General features: G+C 37.8%; 1 non-coding gene across 1 annotated transcript; it reads right to left on the bottom strand.

The window, feature by feature from the left end:
• Positions 1 to 6,066: 6,066 nt before the first annotated feature.
• Positions 6,067 to 6,170, bottom strand: LOC112704620 (small nucleolar RNA R71). The gene has a single exon (XR_003155237.1). It is a non-coding gene; the product is annotated as a small nucleolar RNA R71 (small nucleolar RNA).
• Positions 6,171 to 8,725: the final 2,555 nt, after the last annotated feature.

The raw sequence follows: 8,725 nt of genomic DNA, 5'->3' as shown, positions 1-8,725 counted from the left end.
ACTCAATTTTTGAGGTGGAAAGAACTTTGCCAAGAAGGCATTGACTAGCTTTTCCCAAGAGTTCAGGCTTTCTTTAGGTTGTGAGTCCAACCATGTTCTAGCTCTGTCTCTTACAACAAAAGGGAATAGCATAAGTCTGTAGACCTCAGGGTCAACCCCATTAGTCTTGACAGTGTCACAGATTTGCAAGAATTCAGCTAAGAACTGATGAGGATCTTCCAATGGAAGTCCATGGAACTTGCAATTCTGTTGCATCAGAGAAACTAATTGAGGCTTAAGCTCAAAGTTGTTTGCTCCAATGGCAGGGATAGAGATGCTTCTCCCATAGAAGTCGGGAGTAGGTGCAGTAAAGTCACCCAGCACCTTCCTTGCATTGTTGGCATTGTTGTTGTTTTCGGCTGCCATGGGGTCTTCTTCTTTGAAGATTTCTGTTAGGTCCTCTACAGAGAATTGTGCCTTAGCTTCTCTTAGCTTTCGCTTCAAGGTCCTTTCAGGTTCAGGGTCAGCCTCAACAAGAATGCTTTTGTCTTTGCTCCTGCTCATATGAAAGAGAAGAGAACAAGAAAATATGGAATCCTCTATGTCACAGTATAGAGATTCCTTGAGGTGTCAGAGGAATAGAAAAATAGAAGGAAGAGGTAGAAGAAGAATGTGAGAAGAGGGGAAGAATTTTCGAAAATTAATTAAAAACATTAAAAAAAATATTTTGAAAAACTTTAATTTATTTTCGAAAATCAAGATTGAGAAAGAAGTAAAGTGATTTTTGAAAAAGATTTTGAAATTAGAAATCAAAAAGATATGATTGAAAACTATTTTGAAAAAGATGTGATTAAGAAGATATGATTGGTTTTTTTTTTTAAAAAATGTGATTGAGAAGATATGATTTGAAAAACATTTTAAAAAGATTTGATTTTAAAAATTAATAACTTGGCTAACAAGAAAAGATATGATTCAAACATTAAACCTTTCTCAACAGAAAAGGCAACATACTTGAAATGTTGAATCAAATCATTAATTGATAGCAAGTATCTTTGAAAATGGAAAGAAATTGATTTTGAAAAAGATTTGATTTTGAAAAGATTTTGAAAACTTAAAAAAAATTTGATTTGAAAACAAAATCTTCCCTCTTGTGCCATCCTGGCGTTAAACGCCCAGAATGATGCACATTCTGGCGTTTAACGCCCAAACCACTACCCTTTTGGGCGTTAAACGCCCAACCAGGCACCCTGGCTGGCGTTTAAACGCCAGTTTGCCTTCCTTACTGGGCGTTTTGAACGCGCAGCTTTTTCTGTGCAATTCCTCTGCTGTATGTTCTGAATCTTCAATTCCCTGTATTATTGACTTGAAAAGACACAAATTAAAAATATTTTTGGATTTTTTAATAATGAGGAATAATCAAAATGCAACTAAAATCAAATAACAATGCATGCAAGACACCAAACTTAGCAGTTTGTATACTACTGACACTAACAAAATGAGAATGCATATGAGACACATAAACACTCAAGTCAATAGAATTCAAAGATCAGAGCAATGAAATCATCAAGAACAACTTGAAGATTAATGAAGACACATGCATGAATGCAAGAAGAACAGAAACATGCAATTGACACCAAACTTAACATGAGACTCTAGACTCAAACAAGAAATATTTTTGGATTTTATGATTTTGTAAATTTTTTTTTGGTTTTTTCGAAAATTAAGTGGAGAATAAAGGTATCAAAATTCTTAATGAGAATTCCAGGAATCATTGCAATGTTAGTCTAAGACTTCGGTCTAGGAATTAGACATGGCTTCATAGCCAGCCAAGCTTTCAAAGAAAGCTCCGGTCCAAAACACTAGACATGACCAATGGCCAGCCAAGCCTTAACAGATCACTGCTCCAACAGCAAGATTGATAGAAATCAACAAGCTCTTGTGATGATAAGTTGAAACCTCGGTCCAATAAGATTAGACATGGCTTCACAGCCAGCCAGACTTCAACAGATCATCATGAAACTCTAGAATTCATTCTTAAGAACTCTGAAGAAAAATACCTAATCTAAGCAACAAGATGAACCGTCAGTTGTCCAAACTCAACAATCCCCGGCAACGGCGCCAAAAACTTGGTGGACGAAATTGTGATCACTACAACGTCGCACAACTAACCAGCAAGTGTACTGGGTCGTCCAAGTAATAAACCTTACGCGAGTGATGAGCGGATAATTTATACGCTTTTTGGCATTGTTTTTAGGTAGTTTTTAGTGAGTTTAAGCTACTTTTAGGGATGTTTTCATTAGTTTTTATGTTAAATTCACATTTCTGGACTTTACTATGAGTTTGTGTGTTTTTCTGTGATTTCAGGTAAATTCTGGCTGAAATTGAGGGACTTGAGCAAAACTCTGAAGAAGGCTGACAAAAGGACTGCTGATGCTATTGGAATCTGACCTCCCTGCACTCGAAATGGATTTTCTGGAGCTACAGAACTCCAATTGGCGCGCTCTCAACGGCGTTGGAAAGTAGACATCCAGGGCTTTCCAGCAATATATAATAGTCCATACTTTATTCGAAGAAAGACGACGTAACTTGGCGTTGAACGCCAAGTTCATGCTGCTGTCTGGAGTTAAACGCCAGAAAAACGTCACGATCCGGAGTTGAACGCCCAAAACACGTCATAACTCGGAGTTCAACTCCAAGAGAAGCCTCAGCTCGTGGATTAATCAAGCTCAGCCCAAACATACACCAAGTGGGCCCCGGAAGTGGATTTATGCATCAATTACTTACTCATGTAAACCCTAGGAGCTAGTTTATTATAAATAGAACATTTATCTATTGTATTAGATATCTTTGATCACTTTAAGTCTTTGATCATTCGGTCTTGTGACCACATGGGGGCTGGCCATTCGGCCATGCCTGAACCTTTTACTTATGTATTTTCAACGGTGGAGTTTCTACACACCATAGATTAAGGGTGTGGAGCTCTGCTGTACCTCAAGTATTAATGCAATTCTATTTTCTTTTATTCAAATCTCTCTTATTCTTATTCCAAGATATTCATTCGTACCCAAGAACATGATGAATGTGATGATAAGTAACCCTCATTATCATTCTCACTTATGAACGCACGTGATTGACAACCACTTCCGTTCTACATGCAACCGAGCTTGAATGTGTATCTCTTAGATTCCCCAACAGAATCTTCGTGGTATAAGCTAGATAGATGGCGGCATTTATGAGGATCCGGAAAGTCTCACCTTGTCTGTGGTATTCCGAGTAGGATCCTGGGAATCCGGAAAGTCTAACCTTGTCTGTGGTAATCCGAGTAGGATTCCAGTAATGAATGACTGTGACGTGCTTCAGACTCGCAAGTGCTGGGCGTTAGTGACAGACGCAAAAGAATCAAGGGATTCTATTCCAGTAGGAGCGGGAACCAACCAGTGATTAGCCGTGCTGTGACAGAGCGCGTGAGCGTAGTTTTCACTGCGAGGATGGGATGTAGCCATCAACCATGGGTGATGCCTCCAGACGATTAGCCATGCGAGTGACAGCCGCAGAGGATCATTTTCCCGAGAGGATTGAAAGTAGCCACCGCTGATGGTGAACCCCTATACACAGCTTGCCATGGAAAGGAGTAAGAAGGATTGAGTTGAAGAAGTGGGAAAGCAGGCGTCCTTGAGCCATACAGTATCTCCATTCGCTTATCTGAAATTCCCACCAATGAATCTGCATAAGTATTCTATCCCTTTTATTATTTATTTTCTTATTTCTATTTTCGAAACCATAAATCAATTTAATCTGCCTAACTGAGATTTACAAGGTGACCATAGCTTGCTTCATACCAACAATCTCTGTGGGATCGACCCTTACTCACGTAAGGTTTATTACTTGGACGACCCAGTACACTTGCTGGTTAGTTGAACGGAGTTGTGTCCACTCGTGCCAATTTCAAATTCCATAATTTTACAATGAGTGCAACTCAAAGAATAGTGATCACAATTTCGTCCACCAAGTTTTTGGCGCCGTTGCCGGGGATTGTTCGAGTATGGACAACTGACGGTTCATCTTGTTGCTCAGATTAGGTAATTTTCTTTTCAAAAACTTTTTCAAAAATTTTTCTTTTCTTTTTCGTTTTTCCAAAAATGTTTTTCGAAAAAAAAATTTAATAAAAATACAAAAAAAATTAGAAAATCATAAAAACCAAAAAATATTTTGTGTTTCTTGTTTGAGTCTTGTGTTAATCTTTAAGTTTGGTGTCAATTGCATGCTTTTAAATTTTTTCTTGCATTCTTTTCGAAAATCTCATGCATTCATAGTGTTCTTCATGATCTTCAAGTTGTTCTTGATAAGTCTTCTTGTTTGATCTTGATGATTTCTTGTTTTGTGTTGTTTGTTGTTTTTCATGTGCACTTTTGCATTCATATTTTCCATGCATTAAAGATTTCTAAGTTTGGTGTCTTGCATGTTTTCTTTGCATTAAAAATTTTTCAAAATTATGTTCTTGATGTTCATCATGATCTTCAAAGTGTTCTTGGTGTTCATCTTGACATTCATAGCATTCTTGCATGCATTCATTGTTTTGATCTAAAAATTTCATGCATTGAGTATTTTTGTTGTTTTTCTCTCTCATAATTAAAAATTCAAAAATCAAAAAAAAAAAAATATCTTTTCCTTATTTTCCTCCAAATTTTCGAAATTTTGGATTGACTTAGTCAAAAAATTTTTCAAAATTAGTTGTTTCACACAAGTCAAGTCAAAATTTCAATTTTAAAAATCTTATCTTTTCAAAATCTTTTTCAAAAATCATATCTTTTTCATTTTTTTATATAATTTTCGAAAATTTCAAAAAATCTTTTTCAAATTATTCTCAAAATCTTTTTCTTATCTTTATATCATATTTTCGAAAATTAGCTAACAATTAATGTGATTGGTTCAAAAATTTGAAGTTTGTTACTTTCTTGTTAAGAAAGGTTCAATCTTTAAGTTCTAGAATCTTATCTTGTAGTTTATTGTTAGTTAAGTCAATTTTAAAATTAAATCTTTTTATCTTTTATCTTATCTTTTTCAAAATTTTATCTTTTTCAAAATTTGATTTCAAAATATCTTATCTAACTTCTTATCTTCTTATCTTTTTCAAAATTTGATTTCAAATCTTTTTCAATCAACTAACTAACTTTTTGTTTGTTTCTTATCTTTTTCAAAACCACCTAACTACCTTTCCCTCTCTAATTTTCGAAAATATCTCATCTCTTTTTCAAAAATTCTTTTTGTTTTAAAATTTTAATTTTAATTATATTTTGTCTTTGATTTTCGAAAATTACTAACCTCTTTTTCAAAAATTATTTTCGAAATCTCCCTTCTCTTTTCTTATTCTATTTAATTAATTAACTACTAACACTTCTCTTCACCTCTCTTCATCTAAGAATCCGAACTTCTTATATCCCTTGTATTTGGATTCTTCTACCCCTTTCTTCTTCTACTAACATAAAGGAATCTCTATACTGTGACATAGAGGATTCCTCTTTCTTTTCTTGTTTTCTTCTCTTTCATATGAGCAGGAACAGGGAAAAAGGCACTCTTGTTGAAATTGATCCAGAACCTGAAAGGACTCTGAAGAGAAAATTAAGAGAAGCTAAATTACAACAATCCAGAAACAACCTTTCAGAAATTTTCGAACAAGAGAAGGAGATTGCAGCCGAAAATAATAATAATAATAATGCAAGGAGAATGCTTGGTGACTTCACAAAGCCAACGTCCAAGTTTGATGGAAGAAGCATCTCCATTCCTGCCATTGGAGCCAATAACTTTGAGCTGAAACCTCAGCTAGTTGCTTTAATGCAACAAAACTGCAAGTTTTATGGACTTCCATCTGAAGATCCTTATCAGTTCTTAACTGAGTTCTTGCAGATCTGTGAGACTGTAAAGACAAATGGAGTTGATCCTGAAGTCTACAGACTCATGCTTTTCCCTTTTGCTGTAAGAGACAGAGCTAGAATATGGTTGGATTCACAACCTAAGGATAGCCTGGACTCCTGGGATAAGCTGGTCACTGCCTTCTTGGATAAATTCTTTCCTCCTCAAAAGCTGAGCAAGCTGAGAGTGGATGTTCAAACCTTCAAACAAAAAGATGGTGAATCCCTCTATGAAGCTTGGGAAAGATACAAGCAGTTGACCAAAAGATGTCCATCTGACATGTTTTCAGAATGGACCCTATTAGATATATTCTATTATGGTCTCTCTGAATTTTTGAAAATGTCACTGGACCACTCTGCAGGTGGATCTATTCACCTGAAGAAAACGCCTGAAGAGGCTCAAGAACTCATTGACATGGTTGCAAACAACCAGTTCATGTATACCTCTGAGAGGAATTCCGTAAATAATGGGATACCTCAGAAGAAAGGAGTTCTTGAAATTGATGCTCTGAATGCCATATTGGCTCAGAACAAAATGTTGACTCAACAGGTCAACATAATCTCTCAAAATCTGAACGGATTGCAACATGCATCCAACAGCACTAGAGAGGCAGCTTCTGAAGAAGTTTATGATCCTGAAAACCCTGCCATGGTAGAGGTTAATTACATGGGTGAACCTTATGGAAACACCTATAATCCATCATGGAGAAATCATCCAAATTTCTCCTGGAAGGATCAACAGAAGCCTCAACAAGGCTTTAACAATGGTGGACGCAATAGGCTGAGCAATAGTAAGCCATATCCATCATCTCCTCAGCAACAGACAGAGAATTCAGAACAAAACACTTCTAATTTAACCAATATTGTCTCTGATCTGTCAAAGGCCACTTTTAGTTTCATGAATGAAACAAGATCCTCCATTAGAAATTTGGAGGCACAAGTGGGCCAGCTGAGTAAGAAAGTTATTGAAACTCCTCCCAGTATTCTCCCAAGCAATACAGAAGAGAATCCAAAAGGAGAGTGCAAGGCCATTGATTTGATCAAAGTGGCCGAATGCACTAGGGAGGAGGAGGACGAAAATCCTAGTGAGGAAGACCTCCTGGGACGTCCTTCAAGCAAGAAGGAGTTTCCTAACAAGGATCCAGAGGAATCTGAGGCTCATATAGAGACCATAGAGATTCCATTAAATCTCCTTTTGCCATTCATGAGCTCTGAAGACTATTCTTCCTCTGAAGAGGATGAAGATGTGACTGGAGAGCAAGTTGCTCAATATTTAGGAGCTATCATGAAGCTGAATGCCAAGTTGTTTGGTAATGAGACTTGGGAAAGTGAACCTTCCTTGCTCATTAATGAACTGGATACTTGGATTCAGAAAACTCTACCTCAAAAGAAACAAGATCCTGGCAAGTTCTTAATACCTTGCACCATTGGCACCATGAGCTTTGAAAAAGCTCTATGTGATCTGGGGTCAGGGATAAATCTTATGCCACTCTCTGTAATGGAGAAGCTGGGGATCATTGAGGTACAACCTGCCTTGTTCTCATTATAATTAGCAGACAAGTCAGTGAGACAAACTTATGGAATAGTAGAGGACGTGCTAGTAAAGGTTGAAGGCCTTTACATCCCTGCTGATTTCATAATCCTAGACACTAGGAAGGAAGAGGATGATTGCATCATCCTTGGAAGACCCTTCCTAGCCACAGCAGGAGCTGTGATAGATGTCAACAGAGGCGAATTAGTCCTTCAATTGAATGGGGACTACCTTGTGTTTAAGGCACATGGCCATCCCTCTGTGACAAAAGAGAGTAAGCATGAAGAGCTACTCTCAGTTCAGAGTCAAGAAGAGCCCACACAGTCAAACTCTAAGTTTGGTGTTGTGAAGCCACAACCAAACTCTAAGTTTGGTGTTCAGACCCCATATCCAAACTCTAAGTTTGGTGTTGGGACTACACACTAACATTGACCTGATCACCTTGTGGCTCCATGAGAGCCACTGTCAAGCTATTGACATTAAAGAAGCGCTTGTTGGGAGGCAACCCAATTTTATTTATCTAATTTTTATTTTTATTGTTATTTTGTGTTTTATTAGGTACATGATCATGAGGAGTCACGAAAAAATAAAAAAAAAATTAAAAACAGAGTCAAAAACAGAAGAAAAAATTTTTTCACCCTGGAGGTCGCGCAGACTGGCGTTCAACGCCAGTAAGATGCATCTGGCTGGCGTTCAATGCCAGAACAGAGCACCATTCTGGCGCTGAACGCCAGAAACAAGCAACATCCTGGCGCTGAATGCCAGGAATGTGCCTGGAGGAGACAAGCTGGCGTTAAACGCCAGCAACAAGCATGAAACTGGCGTTCAACGCCAGAAACATGCTTTACATGGGCGTTGAACGCCCAGAATGTGCACCAATGGGCGTTTAAACGCCAGAATGGTGTGCAAAGGCATTTTACATGCCTATTTGGTGCAGGGATGGAATTCCTTGACACCTTAGGATCTGTGGACCTCACAGGATCCCCACCTACCTCGCCCTCTCTCTTTCCATTAATGGTCATCCCTTCTGTTTTTCATTCACCATCTACATCTATCCACTCTTCCCCATACACCCCACCTACCTTTACAATTCAACTTCTCTTTCCCACCCAATCCCACCCATATAGCCGAATCCATCTCCCCTCACTCACCCCCATTTTCTTCTTCTTCTTCTTCCTCTCTTCTTTCTTCTCTTGCTCGAGGGCGAGCAATATTTTAAGTTTGGTGTGGTAAAAGCATAGCTTTTTTGCTTTTCCATTACCATTAATGGCACCTAAGGCCAGAGAAACCTCAAAGGGAAGACAAA

The sequence above is a fragment of the Arachis hypogaea genome, chromosome 7, assembly GCF_003086295.3.
Source record: "Arachis hypogaea cultivar Tifrunner chromosome 7, arahy.Tifrunner.gnm2.J5K5, whole genome shotgun sequence".
NCBI classification, from domain to species: domain Eukaryota; kingdom Viridiplantae; phylum Streptophyta; class Magnoliopsida; order Fabales; family Fabaceae; genus Arachis; species Arachis hypogaea.
This window is presented reverse-complemented; position numbering and strand designations above follow the sequence as displayed.